The sequence below is a fragment of the Desmodus rotundus genome, chromosome 9 (assembly GCF_022682495.2).
Source record: "Desmodus rotundus isolate HL8 chromosome 9, HLdesRot8A.1, whole genome shotgun sequence".
NCBI classification, from domain to species: domain Eukaryota; kingdom Metazoa; phylum Chordata; class Mammalia; order Chiroptera; family Phyllostomidae; genus Desmodus; species Desmodus rotundus.
This window is the reverse complement of record NC_071395.1, coordinates 63331513-63346683: the sequence shown is the minus strand read 5'-3', so window position 1 is coordinate 63346683 and position 15171 is coordinate 63331513.

Here is a 15171-nt window from a genome sequence, read left to right as displayed (position 1 = left end):
GTTTTTCTCCACTGTTAATTATTTTATGTTAATTAAACTATGCAGATTGACTAAATCCTTTCCCACATTTGTCCCATTTATATGATTTCACTTTAGTATAACTTCTCTGGTGTTGAATAAGTGATGATTTAAAACAAAAGCTTTTCCATATATAATATATTTATAAGGTTTCTCTTTACCATTAATTTTCTTATCTATTTTAATAGGCCTCACAACTTTGTTGTCTTTAACAGTCTTTCAAGTTTTTTTTTGCCCAAGTAGGTTTCTGACTGAACAATTAGCTCTGAGCCTTCTTTGAAACTTTCTGTAAGAGTTCTCTGTACTTTAAAGAGAATAGACTTCAACAAGAAGTCACTTACTCCAGTGAGAGTTTTCTCATGAGTAATTATTCTCTTATTCTAATTATCCCAACTATTTTGTCTCTATAACCTGTTATCTTTTCTCCAGGATTCTCCTAAAGTAGGGTCCTGTGGATCATTTTTATCTTCCTTTTATAGTCCCCTGGCATATTTCTTAGAAATATCTGTTGTAGGAGCAGCTTGATTGGTTTCAGGTTTGATCCTCCAATCTGAAAGAGATTGAAAAAAAAAACCCCAAAAGATTATTTCCAATGAAAGCAGGAAAGTAACTGCTATGGTGTTAACCTGATAGTGAAAATAAAAGAGTTAACTTTTTACTGAATATTGGAAGGGGTATTTTGGCTACAGAGGTCCTCTCGGAGAAGTGAAGGGTCCCAGCATCACACCGGAACCCCCAGCCCAGGGCTCCAGAGCAGAAAGAGAAGTCTCTATAACTTCTGGCTGTAAAAACTAGTGGGGATTGTGGTTGAGTGAGACACAGGCTTCTGGAGTCCCAGGAAGTTCTTCTTAAAGGGCCCACACACAGACTTACTCGACTCACTCCCTCTGAGCTTCAGCACTGGAGCAGCAGCTTGAAAAGCACCAGGGACATACAGGGAGCAACTGAATTGTCTGGCATCTGAATGAGAGCTGGTAGGGCAGCTTTTTGCCATACAGAAGTACTAGCAGAAGCAGTTGTTCCTTTTCTGAGAGCACCCCAGTAAAGAGCCTGGGAAACATACTTGAGGCTCCATCAATCTGGCTCATAATATTGAGCTGAACTACCCTGAAGAGACTTTGAGAGTGCCTAGCACCTAGGACAGCAAAGAGGGCGAGGTGGTGTGTGAGTTGCCCCTAATTAGTGCACCTCAAGGACAGCACAACTGATGGATTGAAGGCGCCAGCCTGGAGAAGATGGACAGTGGGGGCCCAGCAGCATGCGGAGGACCTGGGCTGCAGGCTGGGTAACTGTGAAGATTGCGGCCCAGACCTGGCCCCCATCCTCACAAAACCATAGGAAGGGAGAAAACCGAAGCCCAACTCCCCTCAGCCTGGAAGACCAGCAGAACTCGCTTGGTGGTTTTGAAGTCAGCAGGAGGCTTTTTTCCCCTCTTTTTTCCCCCCCAAGCAAGACAATAAGACCTGGAGCTGTGAAAGGACCAGAGTCAGACCCAAAGAAGGAACACAAGGCTAACCCTGACAACTGAGAAACTGAGACAAATTTCACCTTTCTATTCCAGAGAACTTGCATGTTATTGTTTATTTGTATTATTATTATTTTTTCATTATTTTTTACTTCTTTTATTGTATTAGTATTTTTAATTTATCTTCTTTCTGTTTAGTTTTCTTCATTTTATTTATTGCTCTAAGCCACAATATATTGGCAACAAATATTCCAAGTAATGAAAACCAAAGGCCTGCAACCAAGACTACTCTATCCAGCAAGGCTCTCAATGAAAATGGAGGGCCAAATAAGGAGTTTTCCAGACAAAAGAAGCCTCAAAGAATATACCTCCTCTAAACCAGCACTGCAGGAGCAGCTAAAGGGTCTGATTTAAGAAAAGGAAGAAAAAGAGTGAGAGAGAGGAACACAGGTATGAAGGAAGTAAAATGGCAATGAATAAGTACCTATCAATAATAACCTTAAATGTTAATGGTTTAAATGCTTTAGTCAAAAGACATAGACGAGCTGAGTGGATAAGAAATCATGACCCAATGTATGCTGTCTACAAAAGACCCACTACAGAACAAAAGACCTACACAGAATGAAAGCAAAGGGTTAGAAAAATAATATTCCAAGCAAATGGACAGGAGAAAAAAAAAGTATGGGTAGAAATACATATATCAGCCAAAATAGACTTCAAAACAAGGGCCATAAAAAGAGACCCAGAAGGTCACTTCATAACACTCAAGGGAAGAATCTATCAAGAAGATATAAGCATTGTAGATATATATGCACCCAACATAGGAGCACCCAAATATATAAAAAAAAATCTTGGAGGACTTCAAGAAAGATATTGACAGCAACACAATTATAGTAGGGGATTTCAACACCCCACTGTCAAAAATGGATAGATCTTCCAAACAAAATATCAACAAAGACATTGTGGCATTCAACAATGTCCTAGATCAAATAGCCTTAACTGATATATAGAGAGCCTTTTATCCCAAAGAAGCAAAATACACAAAATGCACATAACATTTTCAAAGGTAGACCACATGATAGGACAGAAAACAAGCCTCAACAAATTCAAGAAAATTAGAATCATATCAAGCACTTTCTGTGACAAGGGACTGAAACTAGAAACCAACCTCAAGGTAAAAACTCAATAACACTCAAACTCATGGAGTTGAATAGCATGCTTTAAATAATGAATGGGTTAAGGATGAAATCAGGGAAGAAATCAAAAAGTTTCTGGGAACAAATGAAAATGAACTCACAACAATACAAAACTTGGACACATTGAAGGCAGTCCTCAGGGGGAAGTGTATAGCAATATAAGCCTATCTAAAAAAGACAGAAACATTTCAAATAAATAACCTAACCTGACACCTACAAGAATTGGAGGGAAACAACAAAGACAGACTACAGCAAATGGAAGGAAGGAACTAACCAAGATCAGAGCAGAATTAAATGACATAGAAACTAAAAGCACAATTCTAAGTATGAATAAATCCAGGAGCTGGTTCTTTGAAAAGATAAGCAAAATCAACAAGTCTTTAAGCAGACTAATCAAGAAAAAAAGAGGGGACCCAAATAAACACAATCAGAAATGAAAGAGGTGATTACAACTAATACCACAGAAATAAAAAGGATTGTAAGAAATTACTATGAAGAACTATATGCCAAGAAATTTGAAAACCTAAGTGGAATGGACAAATTTCTAGAAAAAGATAATCTACCAAAACTGAATTTAGAGGAAGCAGAAAGCCTGAATAGACCAATAACAGCTGGTGAACCCAAAGCAGTAATACAGAAACTCCTGGCACACAAAAGACCTGGACCAGAGTGTTTCACAGTAGAATTTTACAAAATGTTTAAGGAAGAGCTATTCCCTATCCTTCACAGACTATTCCAAAAAATCCAAGAAGACAGAAGACTCCCAAACTCTTTTTATGAAGCCAGCATCACCCTAATCCCAAAACCAGATAAAGATACAACAAAGAAAGAAAACTACAGGCCAATATCGCTGATGAACATGGACGCTAAAAGCTTCAACAAAATATTGGCAAACAGTATCCAGCAATACATTTAAAAAGATCACATGCCATGACCAAGTGGGATTCATCCCAGGGATGCAAGGATGGTACCATATTCACAAATCAATAAATGTAATACATCACATAAACAAAAGGAAAGACAAAAATCACATGATCATATCAATAGATGTGGAAAAAGTATTTGATAATGTACACCACCTACTTATGATAGAACCATTCAGGGAAGTGGGAATAGACGGAGCATTCCTCATCATAATAAAGGCCGTATACAATCTATAGCCAATATCTTACTCAATGGACAAAAACTAAAGCTTTCCCACTAAGATCAGGAACAAGACAAGGATGTCCACTTTCACCACTCCTATTTAACATAGTATTGGAAGTCCTAGCCATAGCAATCAGGCAACAAAAAGAAATAAAAGGCATCCAAATTGGAAAGGAGGAAGCAAAACTGTCATTGTTTGCTGATGACATGATAATGTACATAGGAAATCCTATAGACTCCACCAAAATACTACTTGACCTAATAAGTGAATTTGGCAAAGGAGCAGGATACAAAGTCAATATTCAGAAATTGAAGGCATTTTTGGAACAATGAAATATCAGAAACATAAATAAGGAAAAAATCCCATTTGTTATAGCAACAAGAAAAATAAAGTACCTAGGAATAAACCTAACCAAGGAGGTAAAGGACCTGTACTCAGAAAAGTACAAAACTCTGAAGAAAGGAATTAAGGAAGACACAAACAAATGGAAGCATGTACCATGTTCATGGATTGGAAGAATTAACATCATCAAGATGTCCATACTATCCAAAGCAATTTATAGATTCAATGCAATCTCTATTAAAGCACCAGTGACATATTTCACAGATATAGAACTAACATTTCAAAAATTTGTATGGAAGCATAAACAACCCTGAATATCTGCAGCAATTTTGAGAAAGAAGAACAAAGTAGGAGGGATCACAATACCTGATATCAAACTGTATTACAAGGCCACTGTAATCAAACAGCCTGGTACTGGCATCAGAACAGACACATAGATCAATGGAACAGAATAGAGAGCCCAGAAACAAACCCAAGACTCTATGGTCAATTGATATCTGACAAAGTGGGTAGAACCATAAAGTAGAGTAAAAATAGTCTCTTCAACAAATGGTTTTGGGAGATCTGGGCAGCCGCATGCAAAATAATGAAACTTGATCACCAACTTACACCATACACAAGAATAAACTCAAGGTGGATAAAAGACTTAAATATAAGTCATGACACCATAAAAGTACTACGGAGAACATAGGCAGGAAAATCTCAGATATTCCTCACAGCAATATATTCACTAATTTGTTCCCTAGAGTAAGGGGCATAAAGAAAATAATAAACAAATGAGTCTTCATCAAAATGAAAAGCTTCTGCATGGCTAAAGAAAATATCAGCAAAGTGAAAAGGGAACCAACCATATGGGAAAATGTATTTGCCCATGATATCTCAAACAAGGGTTTTATCTCCAAATATATAAAGAACTCACATGACCCCACATCAGAAACACAACCCAATTACAAAATGGGCAAAGGACCTGAACAGACAATTCTCCAAGGAGGACATAGAGAAGGCCCAGAGACATATGAAAGGATGCTCAGCATCACTAGCCATCAGAAAGATGCAAATTAAAACCACAGTGAGATACCACTTGACACCAGTGAGAATGGCCATCATAAACAAAGCAACAAACTACAAGTGTTGGAAAGGATGTGGAAAAAAGGGAACCCTAGTGCACTGTTGTTGGGAATGCAGACTGGTTGCAGCTACTCTGGAAAACAGGATGGAGTTACCTCAAAAAATTAAAAATGTAACTGCTTTATTACCCAGCAATCCTACTTCTGGGAATATATCCAAAGAAATCCAAGACATTGATTCAAAGAACATCAGCACCTCTATCTTCATTGTAGCATTATTTACAATTGGCAAGATATGGAATCAGCCCAAGTGTCTATCAGTGATGAGTAGATAAAACAACTATGGGACATTTACATAATGAAAGACTACTCAGCTGTGAAAAAAAAAGAAGAAAATTTTGCCCTTTGTGATAGCTTGGATGGACCTAGGGAACATTATGCTAAGTGAAATAAGCCAGTCAGAGATAGACAAGTACCATATGATTTCAGTTATATGTGGAATCTAATGAACAAACTGAACTAACATGCACAATAGAAACACTCATAGATAGAGAGCAGGAAGACAGCTATGGGGGCGGGGTTAAGGGGTGGAGAGATTTAGCAAAAAGGAAACAGGTCTGATAGACTTGGAAAACAGTGTGGTGATTGTGGGGAGGAGAAGGGTGTAAGGGGTAAAATTGGTAATGGGAAAAATATAAAAAATTCAATATGTAAAAAGAAAACCACATAAAAAAATAAAAGAAAGAAAACCTGGTTGAAAAAAATAATGACAGAAAACTCTCCTAACCTCTTGAAGGAAATTGACATATGATTCCAGGAAGTGCAAAAAGTCCCAAAAAAGATGAATCCAAAGAGGCCCACACCAAGACATATCATCATAAAATGCCCAATATTAAAGACAAAGAGAGAATCTTGAAAGCAGCAAGAGAAAAGCAGTTGTTTACCTAGAAGGGAGCTCTCATAAAACTGTCAGCTGATTTCACAACAGAAACTTTGCAGACCAGATGGAGTGGAAAGAAATATTCAAAATGATTAAAAGCAAAGACCTACAACCAAGATTACTCTACCTAGGAAAGCTATCATATAGAATCAGAGTATGTATACAGAATTTCCCAGACAAGAAAAAGCTAAAGGAGTTCATCACCACCAAACCAGTATTAAATGAAATGTTAAGGCACCTTCTTGAAGAGGAGGGAAAAAAAGATAAAAATATGAATAAAATGGCAATAAATACATAACTATCAACAATAGAACTAAAAAACAAAGTAAACAAACAAGCAGAACAGAAAGAGACTCATAGATATAATAAACATTTTGACAGTTGCCAGACCGGAGAGGGGTTCAGGGGATGATGAAAAAGTGAAGGGATTAAGAAATACAGGTTTGTTGTTACAGAATAGTCACCGGGATATAAAGTATAGCATAGGGAATATAGTCAATAATATCCTAATAACTATGGATGGTTTCACATCAGTATAAAATTTATTGAAATGATCACTTAGTAAGTTATATAATGTCTAATCACTACAGTGTATATCTGAAACTAATATAATATTGTATGTCAACTGTAATTGAAAAATAAGAAATGATTTTAAAAATAATTTTTAAGATTACACTTCCAGCCAAGATGTAGGTAGATACACTTTGCCTCCTCAGACAACCAAAAGAAGGACAACAACAAATTTAAAAACAAAAAATAACAAGAACTGCCAGAAAATCGAATTGTATGGAAGTCTGACAACCAAGAAGTTAAAGAAGAAACATTCATCCAGACTAGTAGGAGGGGCAGAGACAGGCAGCTGAGGTGGAGAGGACCCTCCACAAGGCATTGGCTGGAGGACTGTGGTGAGTGAAGTGGCAGCTGGCGGAGTGGGTGGTCCCATGTTTGTGTGTGAATAAACCGGGAGGAACAACTGGGGAACTAGACAGACCACACAACCCAGGGTACCAGTGTGGGGAACGCTGGAAAAGTATATATACTTTTATATATATTTCTTTCATGAACCCCAAGGAGATTCATTTGACATGAATCCCAAGAAGGAATTTATCTGCTGAGATAGACTCCCCATGGTCAACTGAGGGCCCAAATTTTCTGAATAATAAGAGTGTAACAGACATTTGTTGACAGGCACTCATCACATACTCTGTATACCAGGAAGAACCTCAGACTGAACTCTCCAATTTGGCATTGTGCCTCTCTTGTTTACCAAAATGGGAACTGTGGAAGGGAAAATTCTCTATAAAAGGTGTCCTCCCATTTGTCTCTATGTAGCACAGTTTAATCTGCAACTTGAATCTGTGTGTCTCAGCTCTTTTTGAGGCTCCTTTTTCTCAAAGAAATGCTTTTTATTCCTTATTACAGTCTAAAATAATTTTGGTTTACACTTACATATATACATTTTATCAAGAATGTTTAGTCACACTGTATTTAAAGGAGATTATGTAAATATCAAAGCTGCTATGTCACCCTCCAAGAGAGCCTTTAATTTGAAGATCACTGTAACATTTCCTCCAAGTTTTCTTTTTCTTGCAAAATGTAGTTCAGGTCTATTGCCAGAATTCTTGGATTGCTGGTCTTCAGGATAAACGGGATGTATTTTCGTTACAAATGTTGTACTGATTTCAGGTGTTTACTTCCTCTCCCTCCTTTATATCCATTACAATGACAGTAAAAACATAAATGGGAATCAACCCACAAGGAATGAAAGAAGAAAAAATAAGACAAATGTGGAAAAAGTTTCTAATCTGGGAAAAATGAGTAATAAATTTTAAAAAGTCAGCAAATAATTTAAGGTGAATAAAATGTTGCACAAGAAAGGAAACACATATAATCACAGTACTTATCAGAAGTTAACAATAAATACAGAAGTAAATGCCAACTAATAATTTATTCCCCAATTGTGATATAGCTATATTGAGAAGATTGGAGAAGAAAGGTTAAGTGAAATACCATAAGAGGTCTAAAACTGATATATTAAGAAAGAATGGCATAAGTATATTAGTTAGAAATACAGACAAATTTTTTTTTTGAAAAGTTGAAGGAGTGGAAAAGTATTCAATTATGGTGTGCAGAAGAATTCTGTTTTTTGATTTATAAGTCTTTTAGCACTATTTGAGTTTTTAATTATGTGTATAAGTTATTCAATGCAAGTAAAAATTAATTTCAAAAAGACATGGTCCACTATTTAATTCCACATATATTTATTGACTCCTACTATGTGCCACACACAGTGGAAAGCACTGGGGATACAACATGGTCCACCATTAAGGAACTCACAGTTTAGTGGTGAGGCAGGCAGAAGAACACCCTGACCGAGGGACACTGGCAAGGGACTGAATCAGTCCAGGGGTAAAACTTGAGGGTAAGAAGGCAAGAGCACAGACCGAAGATTTCAAGTTTGGTGTCATTGATGATGTCTGATGTTGAGAAGATTGAGTAAGGTAAGAATGAAAGACTTCCATGGGCTTTAATAAAAGAGAGATGGCTGTTGACTTTACTGAGTAATTTTGGTGGTGTGGTAGGACTGGAAAACAAACTGCAGATGGCAGAGTAATGAATGGGAATAAGGAAAGATAGACATCTTTCTAAAGGTTGGCTGGGAAGGAAAAAAGAATAAAATAATGACAGTGTTGAGGCTTCTGGCCAAGATGGGAGGCGTAGGTAGACACACTGTGCCTCCTCGCACAACCAAAAGAAGGACAACAACAATTTAAAAACAAAAAACAACCAGAACTGACAGAAAATCGAACCCCACAGAAGTCCGACTACCAAGGAGATAAAGAAGAAACATCATCCAGACCAGTAGGAGGGGCGGAGATGGGCGGCCAGGGCAGAGAGGTCTCAAGGCAAGGCAGTGGATGGTGGACCCATCAAGGCGGCAGATTGTGCAACGGGGCAGGCCAGGCTGCAGCTAGCAGACCCCACAAGGTGGTGGCTGGCAGCCCCTGCAGCCCCACATTCGCGCATAGATAAACCGGGAGGAACGGAGGGGGAGTGAGGCAGACCGCACAACCTAGGGCTCCAGCTGGGGGAAATAAAGCCTCAAACCTCTGATTGAAAACACCTGTGGGGGTTGAGACGGCAGCAGGAGAAACTCCCAGCCTCACAGGAGAGTTTGTTGGAGAGACCCACAGGGGCCTAGAGCGTGCACAAGCCCACCCACTCGGGAATCAGCACTAGAGGGGCCCAATTTGATTGTGGGTAGCAGAGGGAGTGACTAAAGTCTGGCAGAGAGTGGAGTGGGCGCCATTGCTCTCTCTTGGCCCCTCCCCCACATAAAGTGTCACAGTGCAGCGACCAGCACTACCCCACCCTGGTGAACACCTAAGGCTCCGCCCCTTTACATAACAGGTGCGCCAAGACAAAAAAAAATGGCCCAAATGAATGAACAGATCAAAGCTCCAGAAAAAATATATCTAAGCAACAAAGAGATAGCCAACCTATCAGATGCACAGTTCCAAACACTGTTAATCAGGAAGCTCACAGAATTGGTTGAATTTGGTTGCAAATTAGATGAATAAATGAAGGCTATGCTAAGAGAAACAAAGGAAAATGTACAGGGAACCAATAGTGATGCGAAGGAAACTGGGACTCAAATCAACAGTGTGCACCAGAAGGAAGAAAGAAACATCCAACCAGAAAAGAATGAAGAAACAAGAATTCGGAAAACTGAGGAGAGGCTTAGGAACCTCCAGGACATCTTGAAACGTCCCAACATCCGAATTATAGGGGTGCCAGAAGGAGAAGAGGAAGAACAAAAAATTGAAAACTTACTTGAACAAATAATGAAGGGGAACTTCCCTAATCTGGCAAAGGAAATAGACTTCCAGGAAGTCCAGGAAGCTCAGAGAGTCCCAAAGAAGCTGGACCCAAGGAGGAACACACCAAGGCACATCATAATTACATTAGCCAAGATTAAAGAGAAGGAGAGAATCTCAGAAGCAGCAAGAGAAAAGAACACAGTTACCTACAAAGGAGTTCCCAGAAGATTGTCAGCTGATTTCTCCAAAGAGACCTTACAGGCAAGAAGGGGCTGGCAAGAAGTATTCCAAGTCATGAAAGGCAAGGACCTACATCCAAGATTGCTCTATCCAGCAAAGCTATCATTTAGAATGGAAGGGCAGATAAAGTGCTTCTCAGATAAGGTCAAGTTAAAGGAGTTCATCATCACCAAGCCCTTATTATATGAAATGTTAAAGGGATTTATCTAAGAAAAAGAAGATAAAAATATGAACAGTAAAAATGACAGCAAACTGACAGTTATTAACAACCACACCTAAAACAAAAACAAAAGCAAACTAAGCCAACAACTAGAACAGGAACAGAACCACAGAAATGGAGCTCACATGGAGGGTTATCAGCAGGGAAGTGGGAGGGGGAGAGAGGGGGGAAAGGTACAGAGAATAAGTAGCATAAATGGTAGGCAGAAAATAGACAGGGGGAGGGTAAGAATAGTATAGGAAATGTAGAAGCCAAAGAACTTATAAGTATGACCCATGGACATGAACTATAGGGGGGGAATGTGTGAGGGAGGGGGAGGGCAGGATGGAGTGGAGTGAAGGGGGGGAATGGGACAACTGTAATAGCACAATCAATAAATATATTTTTTAAAAAGAATAAAATAGTAATTTACAATTTACATTCACTAGTGGTAAGAATGTAAGTTGTACTATCTTTTGAAAGACATTCTTGAAGAATCTATCAAAATCTTCAACTGAAATTCTTATGATCTATATGACATTAACATGAGTTTGTAAAATATCTGTGCAAGAATTCTTGCTGTAGTACTGTGTGCAAAAGCAAGTAAATCATCCATCAAAATGGGAATGGATGAATAAATTATGTTACAGCCATATGATGCAATGCATAATTATTTAAAATAGCAAGGATGCACCTTTTCACGCACATAATTTCTAATGTTTGTAGCTTACTAAAGTTTTGGGCTAAATATGTAATAAATTTTGTGTACACTCATGAATTCTGTAAAAGAAAGTGTGTTCTTGCCCATGTATTACAAAATTCAAGATATACATTTATATTTACAAGTTTGACCTTATATAAAAAATCTAACTTATGGATAGAAGACAATTAGTCTCCCATAGTAACTATGCCTTTCTATTTTCTTTGTATGTCAGACAACTTTTGCTGTATATATTTTGAAGTTATTCAGTGCATCAAAGAGTATAATATCTTCATTATTGATTATATTTTCTATTAGTAGGTGCCTTTTAATTTAGTATATTGTCTTAAATTCTACAATGTATGATATTCCCATTCCAAATTTTTTTGTGTGTTTGGCTGATAGAGAATATCTGCAGCTATCATTAAAGTTCTGGGGGAGATAAGAAAGGAGCTATGTTTAGCTATTGAAATTCATAACAGGAACTAAAAATAAGCAATAGTTATCTAAGAAGATGCTCAATATCATTAATAATCAAATATATGCAAAGAAAACAATTCATTCACTGGCAAAATTAGAAAGTTTGGTAACACTAGGTTTAGCAAAGGAGTAGGCAGCTACTCATTGTGTAAATTGGTTAGTCATTTTAGGGGAAATTTGGTAATATTTATTAAAATCAAACATAGGTATATACACTATGAATTTTCAATTCTACATCTACAAGAATATTATCTCTACAAGAAACATTATCTAGTGTTCATCGTAGCTTTGTTTGTACCGGGGAAAAGAGGAAACACCTTTGATGCCTGTCAATAGGTGAGTGAGTAAATAAGTGTGGTATAGTCAACAATGAAATACCATACTGTACCTGAAAGAAATAAACTAAAATTATATGCCACAACATGAATAGATCTCAAAATACATTGAAAATAAAAATAAATTATAAATTATAATACCATTTTGTGAAAATATCCTTATGTACTGTACAATATTACCTGTTTTATGGAGTTAATTGTTAAATATTTTTAAAACTTTTTATTATAGAAAAGTTTAATTTTGTACAAGAGTTGAGTAAATAATGTAATGAACTTCCATGTACCTACCCATAACCCAGCTTCAACAATAACATTCTGTTTTCCCATTATTTTTGTAAGACATTCTACCATTTCACTTGTACATAACTGAGAATGAATTTTTAAAGATTTAAAACTCTTAAATATAATGACCATGCCATTATCACACTTAGCAGCATCAATAAGTCTTTTTATTGGCTTGTTTTTTTTAGTTCCAGAGATAGAGAGAGAAACATCGATGTGAGAGAAATATCGATTGGTTGTCTCCCGTACATGCCCTAGTTGGAGACCAAACCTGTAATCTAGGCATGTGCTCTGACCCCCTGCGACCTTTTGATTCATGGGACGACTCTCCAACCAACTGAGCCACACCAGCCAGGGCCAAAATCAATAATATCATTAATATCATTTAATATCATTAATATTACTAATATCATCAACACCATTGTCTTAACTATCTTAATATCTTTTCCTGATTGTCTCAAAGCTCTCTTTTTTATAGTTGGTTATTCAGACAATCCAGACAAGGTTCACACATTGAGTTTAGTTTTTTATGCCTTTCAAGCCTCATTTCTTCTGTAATCATCCCCTCCTCCTTGCTTCCCTCCTTGACATTGACTTGTTGGAGAGAGAGCCATTTGTACAGTAGAATGTGCCAAATTCCGATTTGGTTGATATTACTTTTTCTTACTGTTTTATCTGTTCTTTTGCTTTCAATATTTCCTGTAAACTTGTAATTGTTCTAGAGGCTTGGTTAGATTCAGTTCAATCTTGTTAGGCAAGAATACTTCCTAGGTGCTACTGTGCGCTTCCTACCGAATATCATGAGGTTCATTTCTGATTGTCTTTCCTCAGTGCTATAATGGATCAGTGGGGTTCAGCCTGTAAAACTACTTTTGAAAATTCTAAAAATATATACTCCAGTGACAACAGTGGTTACCAATGAGGAAAGAAGAGGAAGTGATATTAAGGGTTGTGAGCAAAGGAGTTTTTAGCTTTATCTATAATGCATGGGGTTTTGGTTTTTATTTAATTGAAAATTGATCGATGCATTATTTGTATCTTGTATAAAATTTAATAAGAAAATGGGAAAATATACAATTTCACAACAGGAAACACGATGCCCAATAAATATAAAAAGATAATATTCACAATCATCGGTGAAATGAAAATAAACGATCAATTTCATTAATAATCAATTAATTACAGAATGATAAAATAAAAAAGTCTGCTGATAGCAAATGTGCCAGGAATGTGGGGAAACAAGCATTCTCCTATGTTGCAGATGAGTATGATGACCCACTCCCATGCCCTCAACAGTGATTAACAGGTAGATGACTCCCAAAGGCTATCTATTAATGTTCAAACTAAACTTGTGAGCTCTAGGTACATAATAATGATTGACATGTATAGTATTTATTATGGACCAGGCACAGTTCTAAGCAATTTGTACACATTCAATCATTTAAATCTCACAACCTGTGAAGTATGTATATATTTTCATTCCATTTTTTTTCAGATGAGGTGGTACAGAGAGGCAGGTGCCCAAGGCCCCTCTGAACACCTCAAATTGAAGCTGTCCCAAATTGAGCTTAGTGTCTTTCTCTACCACACGTTTACTCCATTTTATTAATTGCAATCAATGATATTATCTGGGGTGAGGGGGACTTGTTTTTATATGAATGTACCTGCTGGATGACTGTGAACAATATGCTATATTCTGAAATGGAAACTCTACAAAATCTGTTGTACGGTAGGATTCTAGAATCACAGAAAAGTTTTTCACATTTATTATATTTGCACAGATTTTGTTCATAATTTTTTTACTTTATATGTAGAGAGAGTTATATGTCAAATATAGGGTTTTTGTTTTAATTAGGTTCCCTAGAGAAACACAAACTATAGGGTGTGAAAAAGTTCCAAAAGGAACATATGCACACACAGGCATAGGGTGAAGGGTAGGGGAGAGAGAGAGATTTTATAAGGAGTTGGCTCATACAATCATGGAAGCTGAGAAAGCCCAAAATCTAATTGGCAAGCTGGAGTCCCAGTCCAAGTCGAAGGCCTAAGTACCAGGGGAGCCAATGGTTTGAATATCAGCCTGAAAGCGGCAGTCTTGAGACCCAGGAAGACCTGATGTTTCAGTCCGCATTTCAAGGCTGGAGAAGACCAGCATCCCAGCTCAGTCAGGGAGGAGGAGTTATCTCTAACTCATCCTTGTTGTTCTTATGCAGACCTTCAGGGGATTGAATGAGGCCTACTCACATTAGGCAGGGCAATCTGCTTTACTCTTTCCATGGGTTCAGGAAACACCCTCCCAGACACACCCAGAATAATGTTTGATCAGAAGCCTGGACACCCCATGGCCCAGTAAATTGACACATAAAATTAACCATTACAGTTTCTAATATAAATGTTCTTATATGAAATAAAGTGTTAGTGCTGGTTTAAGTTTAACATTAATTAAAACTATCATTCTTAAGTAACTTCTCTGATGGGTCATTAAGTCAAAATTATTTTTGATCTTCATTCCATGTTTATTCATATGTGGACTTTCTTGCAGGCTCTGTAGTAACATGAAGATAAACCTTCATCTGAATCTTCTTTTCTTGTATAAAATTCACCTTTACATCAGATGATACCCCTTGTCTTGCTAGTACCTTTTTAACAAGTGTTCATGTTCCTAGGATTTTTTTTTATAATGGACTAATGATAGCATTATTTATAAATTTTCCCATTCTTGCCCTCTAGGTTTTTTTTGTTTTTTCCTGTTTTAGAAAGTTCCTCAGATCACATCTCTGCTGGGTAAATGATAGGGAATCAACATATTCTCTGATGTGTGTGGCAGAAGGTAAAAACTCTGTGTTGTTTTTTTTTTGTGTTACTTCATACAACTCCAGAAAATGTCTCAGATCCACCAAAAAGGAGAACAGTCCTATAAACCTGCACAGGTGAGCTTTTGT